At 39.4% G+C, this 17,220-nt stretch overlaps 1 long non-coding RNA gene across 1 annotated transcript; it reads right to left on the bottom strand.

Moving 5' to 3' along the window:
• Positions 1–8,869: 8,869 nt before the first annotated feature.
• Positions 8,870–10,466, bottom strand: LOC135783789 (uncharacterized). Its single transcript, XR_010545796.2, has 3 exons — positions 10,449–10,466; positions 10,089–10,306; positions 8,870–8,965 (listed from the first exon to the last, which is right to left on the bottom strand). It is a non-coding gene; the product is annotated as an uncharacterized lncRNA (long non-coding RNA).
• Positions 10,467–17,220: the final 6,754 nt, after the last annotated feature.

Here is a 17,220-nt window from a genome sequence, read left to right as displayed (position 1 = left end):
TTTGATCTCAGTGGAGCAAGGGAGACAGGGGTAGCTGCAGCTTGGAGCAATGGGCGTGGCAAGAGGTAGGGGCGTGGCAAGAGGTAGGGGCGTGGTAAGAGGTTTCTCATTGGTCAAAGGAGCTTCCTCCGGGCAACTGCGTTGGCCAATCAGCCGTAACCATAGTTATACGTCATTTCCTTTAGCTAAAATGAAATCGTAATTTTCTTTTGAAGGAAAGAAGAAGATGGATATAATACATGTGCGATATAATTTGATGGTCTCTTTGCTTAACGTCTTTTCTGCTTCGGGGATTATTTAATTGTTGTTGACAGATACATGTTACAGTGAGAAAAATTAATGACTGCATTTGCATCGAAGACATCCGAGTCGGCGATTTATGTCGATGTCCGTTCTGTGCTCTCAGTGTTGTTAGACCTTGTGATACAAAGCCATTTGCAAAGCCACAGATTTCGCGCGGTTCGCCATGAAGGGGGTCACTATGCGTTCTACTTAGATAGAGAGTTTGATGGCTTCTGTTCCAAGGAATGAGTTTTGAACACAAGAACACAAGCCTTTGATGACAACTTCAATTGACGTTTCAAAAAAATTATTGTAAAAATGACTGAATAAATGTTTTTTGGATAAAATGGTGTTTGTTTTGCTTAATTGAAGTTTATTAAACCGTTTTTACTTCATTTAATAATTATATGGTGAGTGTTTTATCAAACACGTACATGCCTTTGTACAGCCAAAACATTTGCTGTACCATTTTTATAAAAATAACATTACTTTTAGATACATTTTTATCTTTAAAATAATAATTAGTTTTTTACTGATTTTTTTATTTTATTATTTAGTCCAAACAGACATTTCAAGTATAATGCAATAAAAACGATGAAAACAAATCATTATAATTTTACAGCTCAAAATGTGTAAATCGGAGAATAACAAGTATAAAATGAAAAATACAAACGAATACAAAAATAAAAGTTTTTGAATCAAAGTAGTTATAGATATTTTCAAAAACGTTTTGTTTTGTGATCTCATGTTTGAAAGGGTTTCATACTGCGGGGTCTTATAAAAGGTAATATAGGAGGGTTTCTTTTATTTGTGTATTATGCATATAAAACGTAGACAAAATAATTTAATTATATATTTTTTTCCAGAAAAATATGGGTTTTGGAAACAAAGTAAAATGTCATGAGGTTCTAAATTCTAATACTGGGAATTTCTATTGTAGGAATACCTATTTTGAAGTCAGTCCAAAATGAAATAGAAAAAGGGCAATACAAAAATAAATGTTTAATATCTTTAAGTGATGTTTTACAAAAAGGGCATTTATCACAAACATTATGAATGTTTTTAATGATTGATCCTGAAAAAGTTGCGGTGGTGATGACGTCATGTAACCCGCGTCATACAGAAGGTGTCGAAGGTAATGTACTTTTGAATGAATCTCAATATCATTATTGTTATTTTTACAGTGAAAGAAATGTATTTTGTATAGTGTTATATATGCAGCTAAATATTGTGCTATATGAAGAGTTGCCATTAGGGGGCAACAGTGTTCTATATTAGAGTGAGTTCTGTACTGAATAAAGCAGTAAAAGAAGTGAGTGAATCAGCAAACCGCGTGTGAGTGTTGCTCTGTGTGTTACGATAAAATTGTTTATATACATACATCAGCAAGCAACATAATATATAGTGATTAAAGGACAAGTTCGGTATTTTAGACTTAAAGCCCTGTTTTCAGATTGTTTATGGTCAAATAGAATGGTTTTGACTGAAATTTCGACATTTTCGGCTGCCCTGAGAATTTTCGCTTGTTTGTGTTTCAGCTCAGACCTCTACAATGGCTTTATAGGTGCACTGGAACAATCCTTCCTAAAATGCATTAAACTTTCGTTTACAAAGACGTGAAACTCACCGAGTGGTCAGGGGTGTTCACTGATATGCTCACACAAAAATCGCTGCAAAAGATGCTTTCCAACAGCTGTTTTAGCATTCGTTGTTAACTTGTGGACCTATTTCCCAAAACGCCTCACACCCGTACATTCTTCCGCTTAGAGCTTGAATAATAAACACTCCAGCCCAGGAGGTGGCGCTAATCCGCCTTTGCCAATTGCAAGAATAGAAACAAAGTTCCCGGCGCGGAGTAATACCGTACCTCACAGGACGTCTAATACAGTCAATGGAGTTGGTAAAAACTACGATAAAACCTGTTGGAATGCGTCTTTTGGAGCGATTTTTGTGTGAGCATACCAGTGAACACCCCTGACCACTCGGTGAGTTTCACGTCTTTGTAAACGAAAGTTTAATGCATTTTAGGAAGGATTGTTCCAGTGCACCTATAAAGCCATTGTAGAGGTCTGAGCTGAAACACAAACAAGCGAAAATTCTCAGGGCAGCCGAAAATGTCGAAATTTCAGTCAAAACCATTCTATTTGACCATAAACAATCTGAAAACAGGGCTTTAAGTCTAAAATACCGAACTTGTCCTTTAAGTTTAGGGCTCGCTTTTATGCGGATCAGGAAGCTTTTCGCGTCCAACTGAAAAGACCTTACGGCACGCCCCATTCCTCGTGGCACGCCCCATTTCTTTCCGACCTCTTGCCACGCCCATTGCTCCAGCCTGCAGCTACCTCTACTTGGAGCAAGGCGCCGCAAGCATAACTTAAATCGCTAATTGTCTGCTGGATCAAACAGTAACGGCGCAACGTTTACTGTCTGCACAACCGCAAGCTGCAGTTTCAGGACCGCAGTTCTAGGACCCTACTTTTTTTGTGACAGCGTCACCTAGCGAAACTGTAGCCTCCGGTGGTGCAGGCAGATGCTACTCGAAAAAAGTGCAACCAATGCAGTATTTTCACCCAATTTTAACTACTTTTAGAGTTTTAGATGTTTTAAAAGGTTTATTACACACAAATACTGCTTTCTTTAGTGAAATTAAATCTGTTTTTTTAGGAATGTTAAGTAATTATTGACTCTACGTTGCATTATTTAATAACTCATCAAGTAAAATAAACAAGGAATCATGTACTACAGCCTTTTTAGTCAATCACATATTCAAGTACAGAGGGAATAAGGATTTTGGGGGTAGATTTAAAATTTGTGTATTTATAAAATTATATATTGCAACAGTTGAATTTGAACCCACAAAAAACACATTTGTATAACACTTTACAATAAGGTTCATTAGTTAACATTAGTTAATGTATTAACTAACATGAACAAACCATGAGAAATACATTTGTTACAGTATTTATTAACCTTAATCTTTATTAAGCTAAATAAAGCTTTTAATTGTTTGTTCATGTTAGTTCACAATGCATTAACAAACGTTAACAAGATTTTAATCAAGTATTACTACCCAGACAGCACACATACATCTGGCCGACGTTGTGCCGACTTTCAAAGTTCCATCGGCAAGATGTCGATCAGGGAGCGTTTGCTCATTGGGAAGATGTCGTCTAGATGTTGGCATCTCGTCGCAAATGCCCTCGGGCCGGTGTTTAAACGATGCAATTTCAGCCGCTCTGCACGGGCTTTACCAGGCATTTATTTATTAATGTAAACCTTTATTCATTCACACTTATTCAGAATAATGTGCTTCTGTGCAATAATAACTAAAAACAAGTACACCACTGTCAATAACTGTTGCAAATGTATTCATTTGACAAATATAACACATAAACAACTTGGATAACTCAGTAACAGAATATTTAGATGTGTCACACCTAAATTACATATTCTGTAACTATTATACACTGCTATACTACTGTGTTAACGTTTTGAAACACTTAACTAAAATACTTGTTTTACCCTTCAAAATAATATACTCTTAAGGTATATGATTCAATTACGTTTGTGGACAAAAATATAGTCTCAACATATACATTTATTTCAATTGAGAACTAAAATTTAATTTAAAACTTTTTTTTTCAAATTATTTGGACAAAATGATAAAATAAACAAGTAATTCCATAATACATGGAAATTTCTTTGAAAATATCTCAGGGTGAGATCTTAAATTACTGAAAAAAACCCAAGGGTATATATTTCAAATTCTAGGCAAAGGGTGGCTGCATTTGAAATGCTAAAATATAACAGTTTGGATTTCAGAAGTCTTAGTCTCAAGATAATTCACATATGTTGTACAAATGGGACACGGCCTGTGAAAACCCAGCAAAGTATTTCTTTGTGACTTACTGTTTTCTACATAAAATCATCCTACACAATTCAGAAAACATTCTCTGAAAATATAATCTTGACATCTTCAATACTGACTGAGTAAGGTCATGCCAAAGACTGAACTCAATGTTAAATCAGTAAATTCAAACTTTAGATGTCATTAGATGTTAAGACAGTAGCCTGGATTTCATATACAAGGTCACATATTTATGTATCTTAGAAATATATTGTAAATAATAATGTGCATGTACATAACAGAAACATTTAATCATAAAACATTCTCGTCAGGTCTTCTGTCTTTGTTTCCTACACTCGTCTCTGCAAGCAGTGCCTTTAGAGGTTCCTCTTTGTTGCCTTTGTTTCCTGTCCCGAACACCGCCTTTTAAACATCTGGACACCACTTCTTCCTCTCCATGGTTCCTCTTTGTTGCTTTAGGATCACCTAAATGGAAACTTCCAAAAGAAATGTATTAATCATACGATCACATTTTTATATTTAAATTTAGGTGCCTATGGCAAACATGAACAATCGTGTATATTGGATAGATAATCAAAAAGTGGACCCACAAAGCATACAGTACTTTATGTAAGCATATAAAACATCTGGTCTACTGTGTTGTTGCATTCCTGAGTGTCTGGCTGTGCATAATTAACAGTGTTAATTCTTCTTTGCATCCTCAGCTATACTTAAAATGAGTGCTATAGGAGGAATAAATGCAAATGTCTTGAAAATTATACATTTTATTGTTAGAGATATCTAAAGATAACAGTCACCCAGTTGCTTACCACCAAACTGTGTTGAACAAGTGCTTGCATCAGTGTTCGTGTAATCGAGTAAAGTATAACCTTATTCACACAGCACTTTGGTCCCAGAAAATATCCGTAAAATTGGCAGAGAGGCATTTGTGTGAACGCAAACATGTAGGTGTTCTGGGATTGTTCCAGGAAAGAGGACCTAGTAACATCCCAAAGATACCTGGAAAGCCCTCTTTGTGAATGAGACGCAGAAACAATGGCGTAGTTTTGAAGTTATGGTTCAGCTCTTTAAAACAAGGGTTTTACAAAGGTCGGCAAACTGGACCGAAGCAGAGATCAGGGAGCTCGTCACTATCCACGCTGAAGCAGAGATCATTTAGCAGCATAACAGTTCTAGCGCATCAGGCGCTCACATGAGCTTATATTAAACAAAATACATGTGCGTCATCGCAACAAGATATACCGTTCAGCTCTTTAAAACAAGGGTTTAAATGAACATTTACATTCACGATGAGAAATGTCTGCAAACTGGACTAGGACAGAGTTCAGGGAGTTTCAAATATCCTCTTTGAAATTGGGTAATTCATGTGCATACTAGAACAGCGCATCACGCATTCCATTATAGTCTTATCATAAACAAAAATGCAGTCTTCTGCAGAGAGAAATAACCAATAATAACAAACCTTCAGACACTGTGGATAAAACCTATCAAGTGCAGGACTTTAAACACATCATGTGTCTTTACGGCATAAACACAGATTCCGGAAAATCATTGGCAGTGTGAATGAACCAAAAATCAAATGGTCCTGGACCAAATTTAAGTATAATATGAATGGGCCCTTCTTCAATGTATCGTGTCTAACAGATACCAAGTTGCAAAGTTTGTCTCACCTGTGGGCCACAACACTTGCTGCTGTCCTAGTATACGCCTTAGCCCTCGGTCTAGATCTCACCCAAACACTGTAAACGGAGCAGAACAGAAATGGTAATTTGTAAGTAGAAATGATAAGTGGACCCAGATTTGTTCCAGAATGTATTAAATGAAATTAACATGGCCTGCGCTTTGTCTAAGATAAAGGATAAAATGCACTGTAAATAAAAGACATTTTAAAAGGGTTGAGTTGTCTGAACCAAGTCATCTTGTTGCTTTGACGTCTTTGTTTTAGTTTATCTTTACCCTTCTGCTTGTTAACAGCACACATCATCAGTAATGTTCAATTATCACTTTATGCATTACTTTATTATTTTATTAATGTTAAACACACCTCAGGATCGTCAGTGTACTTAAATAGATAAGACTGAGCAGTGTTGATTTACCACCAGGGATTTTGATCTGTAAATGAATTCAGTCAAAGCAACAAGATGACTGTCTGATGACTCGAATGAGTTAAAGGATTACTCCTCCACCCAAAATAAAAATTGACTGATTATTTACCATTATGTCATCCAAGAAGCTATCTATTACTTTTTTAACAGAACACAATCAGAGTTATATTAAATAATTTCCTGGTTCTTTACATTTATATATTGTATTTATATTTTTGCTTTATAATGGCATTGACTGGGATCAATGTTTTTCAAAGCTCAAAAGTATATCCATCCATCATTAAAGTAATCCATATATAAACCAGTGGATTAATAAATGTCTTCCGAAGCGAAACAATACGTTTGTGAGAAAAACTATTCATATTTATAGCTTTTTGTAATAGAGACAAGACATTTACAAAGTTAAAAGACAATTTAAATATGGCAGCACGTGTTATCGCATTGGATGTTATGCATCTCATGACTAGTTGTAATATGAATTGTGATGAAACGCAGTAGAGATACGTGACGGTGAGAAACAATTCGATTGAGTTGTTGTAGTCTGTTTACATTACATATGCATCATAACTCGCTTAAAGCTTAAAATATAAAGTTTTTCTCACCAGCCTATCATTTTGCATCAGAAGACCCACTGGGATATGGATAACTTTAATGATGAATGGATGTGTAAGGGATCTCAGGTTTCGGAAGGGAACAAAGCTGCACTCGTTCCCGGGTTTCTGACAAAATACGTCCAAGAGCGTTGCTAGAGTACGAATATATTGTATTGCAATATGGAGCGTTTAAGTATTACCACTAAATCAAAACTAAATAACAGATTTGTAAATGAAAAGGTTTAATTACAGTACTGACTTAAAGTTACAGTTGAAATGGTTACACTATAAATGCATGAAATGGTACATAATACAAACAATTGACTGTTTCCAATGTATGTGAGATATTACCTGATAAGATAGAGAACAGAGAAAGAAAGTTTAGAAGAGATTCACACTTGAGAACTGAAATCTAGGCCTAATGGCCCGAACCCCAGAACTTAGGTGAAGAAAGAAAGGAAAGGGGAAAAGGCAAATGCAAAGGCAAAAGCCAAAATGCAAAAGCCCAGAGCTCATAAAAACCTTGACCTTTATCCTCTATCCCTTGACCATGTGACTAAACCTAACTTGATACATTCAAATGGTCCAATCAGAAGATCACCTTTAACCCCCAATGTACTTGACCAAACCCAACATAATACATTCAAACTGACCAATCAGAAAACCACCTTAAACCCCCACTGTATTGGATAAACAGTTGTGACAATAGTCTTTGATCACTATCAGCATAGGGGGTTGTGACAAGTTGTGACCAAGTAATAAATTCCTATATTTATTTTTAATCTTACAGATGCACTTTTGGAACTTCAAAACATTGATGCCCAGTCAATGCCATTATTAAGCATTGAAGAACCAGGACCAGTGGCGGACAATGACTTATTTTTCGAGGGCGCACAATGCAATGCAAAGCTTATCCCAACATGTATGTAGCCCGTCATTTGTGTGGTTCGTCATTTTAAAATATGTGTTAGGCGTATCGCATAAACCTATGTGAATCACATTTCATGTCAAAATAAGTGCCTGCTGCACACACGTCTGAAGGGTTTATGATAAAAGATACCTGTATTATCTCATGTGTAATCAGAGTTTAATGTTAAGTGAATGTGCTGCGTATATTTTGTAAACGTGAGCATCTCTTTTATCATAAACGGTTTTGATGCGTGTGCAGCAGGCACTTCTTTTGACAAGACAAGTGATGCACATGGTTTACATGACGCAACAAACACATATTTTTGAAAACACGAGCAACACACATGACACTCGGAACACTTATTTTGAATTCGCACCCCTCAGAAGAGCAGTCAAGAGCCACCACTGGCCAGGACAGAATTTAATAGAACTGTGATTGTGTTTGGCTAAAGAAAGAAGGACAAACGTCTTGGATGACATGGGGTTGAGTGAATAATCCTTCAAAGCTAAAAGTTTATGTAAAAATTATAATTGTATCATTTATTCACCTTCATGTTGTTATAAACTTGCCAAAAATTCTTTAATCGATAAATGATGTCAATCATACAGTTGATGGTACCCATTGACTTCCATAATAGGAAAAAGAGATTTTATTGAAGTAAATGAGCAGCTGTGTACTTAACATCATTTATCAAAATACCTTGTTTTGTGTATATCACAATAAATAAACTCATGCCGGTTAAGAACATAAACAGGGCCTGTGTGATCACTAAAGCACAATGAAAGATATGTAAAGCTATCTTACCTTGAAATAAAATTTGACACGGACTACTGAAATCTAATAAATGAAAAAGGCAAAAAATAATATATTACGCACAAATGTTAAAAACAACATTGCAGTATAGTGCTTAGTATAATGTGTTTCAAATAAGTAAATTCAACTTACATTATTTGTAGAGTATATATCAGTACAGGGACATGCACAAGTTTGGGCACCCCTCGTAAAATATTCTGTTAATGTAAACGTTTAAGCGAGGGGAAGATGAAATGATCTCCAAAAGGCATAAAGTTAAACATGAAATGCACATGATTACCACTGTAGTCCAGTGCTGGTATCGTCTGAAGTCCTTGCAAGGGTTGATGTCATCTTTCCATTTGTGTAAGGTCATCTGACAGAGGCAGGATCCAGACTGCAGCTCACATAATTGCTAGTAGAAATATAAAAGCAAATTGAAAAAATTTGCATGACTGCTGTTCATAGCTTTTTAGGTAGTGGATAGTTGTGATTATTAAGTTATTTATAACCTGAGGCAAAGGTAAGTGAATGCAATTATGTGTATGCTAGACTTAGAGCTGTTGCGTTTAGTCGATAGAATCGGCGGTGTCAATTTCAACGTCGATAATTAGTCAACATAAATATTGTCTCATCACGACAAAAATATAGCCTTTTCCCCTTTGACATGGCAGATTTAAATGCAGATTAACATTCACAATGAGAAATATCTGCAAACTGGACTGAAGAAGAAATCAGGGGGCTCGTCACTATCAGCTATGAACATTCACCAGCATAACAAAACAGCGTGTAACGCAGTGCTTCCCAATCCCGGTCCTCGAGCACCCCCTCCCAAAAACTTATTTAAAACACCTGATTCAAGTTATCAGCCTCCTTCCAAAATGGTAAACATGTCTCCCTAACAAGCTGATGAGTTAAATAAGGAGACATCTAAAACTTTTTGGGAGAGGGTGCTCGAGGACCAGGATTGGGAAGCACTGGTGTAACGCACACCTTTATGATCTAATCATAAACAAAAAAATACACGTGTGGTTTCTCGAGAGAGAAATCACGGATAAGCAAACTACAGATGCTACAAAAAAAACTACCAAGTGCAAGACTTTAAATATGTCATGTCTTTATGGCATGTGTGTGAAAGCACAAACAAATCCAGAAAACTATTGGCAGCGTGAATTAACCAAAATCAAATAATCCCGAACAACTCCCGGATGTGTTCTCTGTATTTTTTCCACAATATGTGTCTGAAAAGGGCTACAGACATTAACCATTCATTGAAAGCAAGTTGTCCATTGAACCTTAAATGTCCTTGTCAGTATTGGGAAAGCGGTCCTGAAACAAATATCCTCGTCGTAAGAGATGTACGGCGTACTGTCTCGACTAAACATATGGAGTCCTTGTTTAGGATCTTTGACTGCCGCACTCTGATGTTGTTCACCTGGCGTGTAACACGACAACCCAAATTGTCTTCATTATCCCAGGCACCTACACAGAAACATTGAGAACACAAGCACCAGGGAAGCAGTGAGTGTGTGTCTTACCTACACCTGATGTAGCGTGTACATGCCGGGTGATGGAGGCCCCGGTGATCCCAACATAGCATCTGGTCTCATGAAAGGGGAAGAAGCAGTTATAAGTGGGGATCTCAGAAGCCAGAGGCAATGTGGGGGGAGAAGTGCTGGCTCGTGTCTTCCACTGTCGGTTTGCTGGCATTGGAGAGAATCTCATCTGGATAGATCGCATCCTAGATGTACATGCCCTGCACAGAGAAACAGATGGCTTAGTACCTCTATGTCCTTTCTCCGATAAAACTAATATGACAGTATGGTTAAGATCAAAAACACATAGGGTTAAAGTCAAATAATAAAAATGTCTATAACAGTTGGTTAAAAACAACTTACAGCAAATGATGTTGTGATCTGTTTTGCAAAGACATAAAACATTACAATTGAATATTACAGATTAACATAAATGATGTCCAGTTACACCCACTAAAATGTCTTGAGGTGTCTGTCAGTGAAATCTTACACTGCAGTGCCAATGACCTGTTAACACACAAGAAGAGAGGAAACATATGTAACACCGTAACACTGTACAAAGGATAATATCTGAATTTGTACTCAAGAGTTCAAAGGTAAATTAGGTTCGACTCAAGGAGGATAGGATAACACTGAGCCAAGTTATAAATGAAACTTAACAGCCGGCATTTTAATTGAAAATTCCGAAAAAACTTTGGAAATAACTATTCCCACAATTTAAACAGATACTCTTAATACCACAATTAAGGATGAGAGAAAGTGCTTGATATTGAGCTCAAGATAGAATAAAAAGGAAATAAAAATAAAATAAAATGTCCCAAAGTCTCTTGTATCCTGTTGTATATGCGGTCCTCAGATATCCATGTGTGTTGAAACAGTTCTCAAGTCTCCATGTGTGTAAATATAGTTCTCAATGTGAATGTGTGTAAAGGCCTTTTTGTAAATTTGTTCTACCCGGGTGGTGTGTACAAAGTGTGTGAGATCACAGCTTAGCTGTTATATCCAGTAAATCCACAAGGGGGCGTGGGTTCACTCCACGTGTGTAGATCAAAAAGGGCTCTGGCTTGCCAATCAAAAGTAGGTCACGATGCAGAATCAAAATCCACTCATAAAACCCAATCAGAGTTCTCATAAAGAAACACGGTAAATCAACCGAAAAAATCAAATCTTTCATCAGATCTGGGATGCATTTCCAACCTCATGGATGCATGTCCAGCTGGCTTCTTCATCTGAACTAAAAGCAGCCAGTTCACTCAATACACTTAAGTCAACTGCCCTCAAATGGGCGGGAATGGTACTGCACCAATTACATGAGTATCTTTGAAAATGTACAAATAAAAATGTTTCACAATTAAATTACACATGAAAGTAGTGTTCAATTTAAAGGGGTTACATCTCTTCCCCTCCTGAACCTGCATGCGTCCTCGCATGTAGTGTATCTACAAAATAATTGATTTATCAGGAGCAAACAACCTAAGCTCAGGGAAATCATTTGGTTCAAGGGCCTGAGAAAATGCTTTGTCTAACCCACTTAGTAGGGAATGCATGACTAGCACTAAGGGACTTCCTAATGACTTATAGTTTAATCTGTCAGGTGGTTCCCTATGTCTTGCAGAACGTCTAAGTTCTGGCACTTCTGGAACAGGTATATCATTGTTCTCATCCTCAGTGTCCACATTTACAGTTTCACAATTTTCTGGTCTATTTTCTGTTTCATCCTGTTTCTGTTCAACAGGTTCAGTACTATTTAGGATCAACTCTCCAGTAGACGCATCATCAGCATCCCCAACTTTGGGATCCAGTTCCTCAACAGGTAAGTTTTCCGTATTTTCTTCATCAGCATCCACAACTTTTTGAACCAGTCTCTCAACAGGTAAGTTTTCCGTATTTGTTCCAAACAAATAGTTTTTTTTCAGGGTTTTCTCAGGTAAGTACACAACATTACTGTTTTCTGAAGGTTCAAAGGGCTTTGCATTAGGGTTCAGTGTGGTCAGACTGGTATCCTGATCGTTGGAGCTTTTGTAAGGTAATTCTCGAATAATGGGCAGGACAACGAGAGTCAATCTTCATGGGCCGCAGCCCACAGATGCCGTCAGTGTTGTCCCGAAGGAAAGGTTTGCTGGGGCAGAGATAATGAATGTCTTTAGTGAGGCTGCACATGCGCAGGTTTGGTGCAAGGTACAGCTGTTCATTGCTGTCATGGTAAGCCACAACGTCGGGGGTGCGTATTCTGATGTGGGTGTTTCCCTGCCAGAAGCCAACATTGGCAATGTCTTTGAGTCTGTAGATGTTGTGTGACTCGATGATTGGCAGGTTTATCAGAAAAGCAAGTTCGCCTTGTTCAGGGGCTATGCTTAAGGGAATTGCGCTACCTAGGGAGTAGGCCAGATGCGCCTGCAGAGTGTTTGTTGGCCCTGCAGTGGCAGAGGATAAAATGGTCTGTACCAGGCTTAGGGGTACCAGGTAGGGTGGAATTCTACCCATGGCTAGACTGTCCACAGAGGAGCTCACTTCGCGCAGCATGTCTGACATCAGAGCTGTGACCAGTTGAGAATAGGAATGATCCACCTGCAGTACTGAGAAAATCTGTTTCAAAGAGTTCACTGTTTGTTTCAGTGCGACACTGTGCGTGTTGAGAATTACGACAGTATCTTTTAAGGATTTGCCCATGGTTTGTAGGGATTTGCTCTGAGCTGTTAGTTGTTCTCTCAGTTGAGGTATTTCCTCCTGGATCTCATTCACATGTCGTCTCACCGTGGCTAGGCTGACTGCATTGACACTGGTAACTCCAATGTTGAACAAAGTTCCGACTGCTGCGGCGGCTCCGAGTAGGGCTCCCAGGAACCGCTTGGGACGCTTGGTTTGTCTGCTGAGATCTGCTTGTGTGACAGTCATCTTCTGAAGTTGGTACAGCATGTGTGTGATGTAGGCCTCTGCGTGAAACATAGCGTTCTGCGCCCATCGTTCTCCTGCCCAACTGGTTTCTGGTGCTGATGCTGTGTAGTGTGCTCTGTAGACATCACGGGGGTCGAGTCGGACATAGACTTTTTGGCTATGTGTTCTGCAGTTCGTGATCAGGAGTCCAGGTTGCTCTTTTAGGACGATGCCTGAGGCTGGACCCGGCGACACGATTTCAGGTTGCGACCACCCCCCCTGTAGGCTGATGTACAGGACAGTGATCCACAGCAGCATCCTGGTGACAGAGAGAGAGAGAGAGAAAGAACAATAGGTGAGCGCTACAGGTCCTTGTTTGGTCAGGACAGCTCTCTTTCTTTTCATTAGCGGCTGTTCCCTAGGTGGCAAATTTAACTGCTCATGCTATCATGTATTTTGTTGTGCTATCTGTCGTTTTCTGTGCTTTTCACTGCTTCTATTTATGTAAAGCTGCTTTGAAACAATTGACTTTTGTGAAAAGCGCTATATAAATAAAATTGAATTGAATTGAATTGAACTGTGGCGCTGTCGAGCGCCCTCCAGTGGTAGTTCAGGGTACAGTTCAGAGACAGGGAGAATGACAGGGTTTTTAACAGTCTTTTCAGAGGCCGCTCTTTGTTTACCATAAGCTTTATGGGCCAAGTCCCGCAGCTGCCTGGTTGTCATCGTGCGAGGGCAGGCCATAACCCCTAAGTGTTGGCTTACTGTGAAAGGAAGATTTCGCAGGAAAGGGTCCTGAAGTTAAAGTCCTCCTCCATTCCTGGCTCATTCCGTGAGCCAAAGTAAGCTCGCTTGAGTCTGTTGTAGTAGGCCTGTGGAGTTTCGTTTCTGCTCTGTTTGAGGTCCATTGCTGTAACTAGTCCTTGTTCTGACTCTGGATCCAAAAACTCTTCTATTAAAGCCTTTTTCAGCTGCTCGTAATCCATCTTGACGTTTTCTGGCTGCCGGTCAAGGAAACTCCTCACCTCACGACTGGAAGAATCCGTAGCAGGTGTTTGCACATAAAAGTCAATGTCCTGCAGGTAAGAGTGGATATCATGGCCACCTGCAGGCTCTGGGGTAAATGTTGGGATATTTCTAGCAAGCTTGTCGAGGTCTTGGGTGCCACGCCGGGCATGTCTGCAGGTGACCTCGGGAAATTTGTTTGTCCCCACCCCTCTGTAGTAGTGAGAGGTTCTGGGATGCTGGCTGATGTCTTTAACAGTGGGCTCCCGCCCCCCTTTTCAACAGAAAAGCTTTGGTGGGAGGGTGCAGGCTCACTGGTTGAATGAAAGGGAAAGGTTGCTTTTTCCCTTACTTGTTCAGCTTGCAGTTTATACGCATAAATGAGTTCTCTTTGGGCGGAGTCAAGGTCATCCCTAGCCTGGTCTCGTTGCTGAGCCAGAGCTCGACCTTCATCTCGAGCCACTCGCAGGTGATTCTCACAGGCCTTCAGCTTGGCATCACGTTCCTTCAGTTCTACCTTTGCTCTGACCAGAAGATGTTCAGCCTGCTGGAGCTTTCCAGACAGCTCTTCTCTGGCTGTCTTTTCCTGCTGCTCCTTGTGCTCTGTGTCTGTGCGGAGTTTTGACAAGGCCTCTTGGAGTTGTCCAATCTCGTCCTTTAGCCTCCAGTGTTCATCCTCCGTCGATGGGTGTTGATCCTCTAATCCCTGTGTCAGCTGATCTAGACGATTCTGCGCATCCTCCTGATTCCTCCGTGCCTCTGCCACTTGGAGCTGTAGAGCTGCTGCATCCTGTTCCAGTTGGGCGATGTTCTTTTCGCCCAGTTTAAGCTGGATGATGAGGTTGTGAGCGATGGCACCTGTGATCTTGGCTATATCCTTGTGACTGTATCTCCTCGTTGGGTCGAGGGCTATGAACTTGTCCAGGTTGCCGTCGAGTTGCTCTCTTTCCAAGTGTTGCAGTTCATTGGCGAGGTTGGGCAGGAGTTCAGATGTCACAGCGCTGAGCCAGGCCTCTAGCTGGTCCCAGTGGTTGACAGGGCTTGGTGATCTGGACATGTTGACACACTGATAGAAGAGAAAACACAAAGAGCCAATGCGAGTCCGCACAGTTCAACGAGCTACGGCAATAATATATATATATATATATATATATATATATATATATGTGTGTGTGTGTGTGGGCTATGAGCTTATTATCAGGGCCTTTCTCCAGCGGCACAGATAATCAGTGTGGGGGGAAAAAACAAAAGGGAAAAAGTTTAGTAATTTGTCGCTTTGTTAAAACCTATAGGTCGCCTTGGACATTTGGTTAATCGAGCGTATTACTAATGAATTCTCCTAATGGTTTGTGCAGTTTTGCTCTTTCAGCCCAAAATAAAGTGTATCAAAATAATTAAAATTAATTAATTATAATGATAGAAATAAAATAAAACAAAACAAAATAAAGAATGAGGAGGGTAGGTTGCTGGAAATGAAATAGGAACGGAAAAGAGAGGAAAGATAAACAGATAAATAATTTAAAAAAACAAATAAAATAATAATAATAAAATAAACTGAAAATGGGAATTGAGACAGCCAACAGACGAAGTCCTAAGGCTGGGAAATGATGAGGATAGGAGGGTGGAAAAGGGGTTTGCTGTTTCAGCTTAGCAGGTTCTCTACCCTAAATTTGATGACAGGGCCTTACAGGGAGAGGGCACTATGGAGTCATGCGAGTTAGGGGAGTGGCTTAGCTAGATTGGCTGGGCTAGACCCAACCTGATAGGGATCTGGTGCCTCTAGTGGCTACAGAGGGGAGAAAAGTGCATCTCTTTTACACCAACACTCGTTGACTATTTAAGGAAACCCAGGGTGGAACACAGAGACAAGGCGCTTCCCTGAGCACGCAGCCAAGAGTGCCGGGCCTTCTGCCCTCCCCACCTCGACCGCTCAACAGTCACACCCTTCACACCGCCGGGCCACACTCAAAGGTGTCACCCACCAACTGGCACTGCCGCTAGGGCTTTTGTGTGTCAGCTGGCAAGGTTAGCGATTGGAGTGCCCGTTGGCAGAGGCTGCACTGTGTCTTGCTGCCTAAGGTGCTAAAAGGAGGGAGCTACCGCAGCACCCCGACTGTACACACTCGAGTCAGTTCAGCGGGACCGGTCTCTTGTAGAACTCACCGCTGGCGAAGCCTCTGATTCATCTATCAAGTGTTAGCTTTCAAGAGACGCACAGGGGCTTATCCTATTGCACCAGTTAATACATAAATGAATTCACTGAGAATGGGACTTATGGGGCTGAATTCTATTCACAGTAAAGAATTGATTCAATTAGAATTTAAAATAAATCAAACTGCATTGAATTTAAATTGAAACTTAATTAAAATACAATCTCTACAATAGAAAAGAGAACAGGGAAGTAAGGAGCAAGAGAGAACTGCAAAAAAAAAATGAAATAAAAATAAAATAAATCAAAATTAAATTAAAATTAAATAAAGAAATAACAAATTAATAAAGCCACAGCAATATTAATTATTATTTATAATTTAAGACCATAACATTCAATACGTAGGAGATAAAACTACAAAGTAGTAGAATAACCCAGTTATTGAAGTAAGGTCAAAAATCCAAGTTTGATTCCTGTCATACACTCCCAAAAGAGTTTATGAGAGGACCAAACGAGCTTTCCCCACCAGATGGCGATATTTCGCCCAACAAACAAAGCGGAAGTCAGGCGTAAAGTAAAGGAGAAGGAGAAGTGTTAGACACTCAAGACTGACATCTAGTGTTAGAACTAGGTAGTACGCTTTAAACTGACAAAGATTCGCTTCTATTCAACAATTACATCGGCGGCCGCTGCGTTGCTAAGACGACGGATGTAATTTGCTCGTGTTCGTGCTGCCTATTTTAATTTTGGCTTAGTTACCGGGACACGCAATAAACAAAGAGTCCAACGTGCTATATCGTACGTTGTGACTATAAATACTTGATCAAGTTTTCATCTACTTTAACAAGTTAAAATTGAAAAGTCTTACCCTTGGTGCTTACAATTTTAAAAATCCACGTACGTGAATAAAAATGGAACATACAAATAGACAGCTTCTCTAATTGTAATAATTTCCTGGAGATTTAACAAAAGGCCTTATCAGATGGGAGTACTCACTCGACCACCGCTTCGCTCTAAATAAAGGAATTCTACTCTTTATTAGGCGGAATCAGACGGTAATGCAGCGTATCAAAGGGTTTTTAATACGGTTACCTTAAAGACTGCAGT

Source organism: Paramisgurnus dabryanus, chromosome 2, assembly GCF_030506205.2.
Source record: "Paramisgurnus dabryanus chromosome 2, PD_genome_1.1, whole genome shotgun sequence".
Classification (NCBI taxonomy): domain Eukaryota; kingdom Metazoa; phylum Chordata; class Actinopteri; order Cypriniformes; family Cobitidae; genus Paramisgurnus; species Paramisgurnus dabryanus.
Note: the sequence above shows the minus strand (reverse complement) of the source record. Positions and strands in the feature narration are given on the sequence as shown.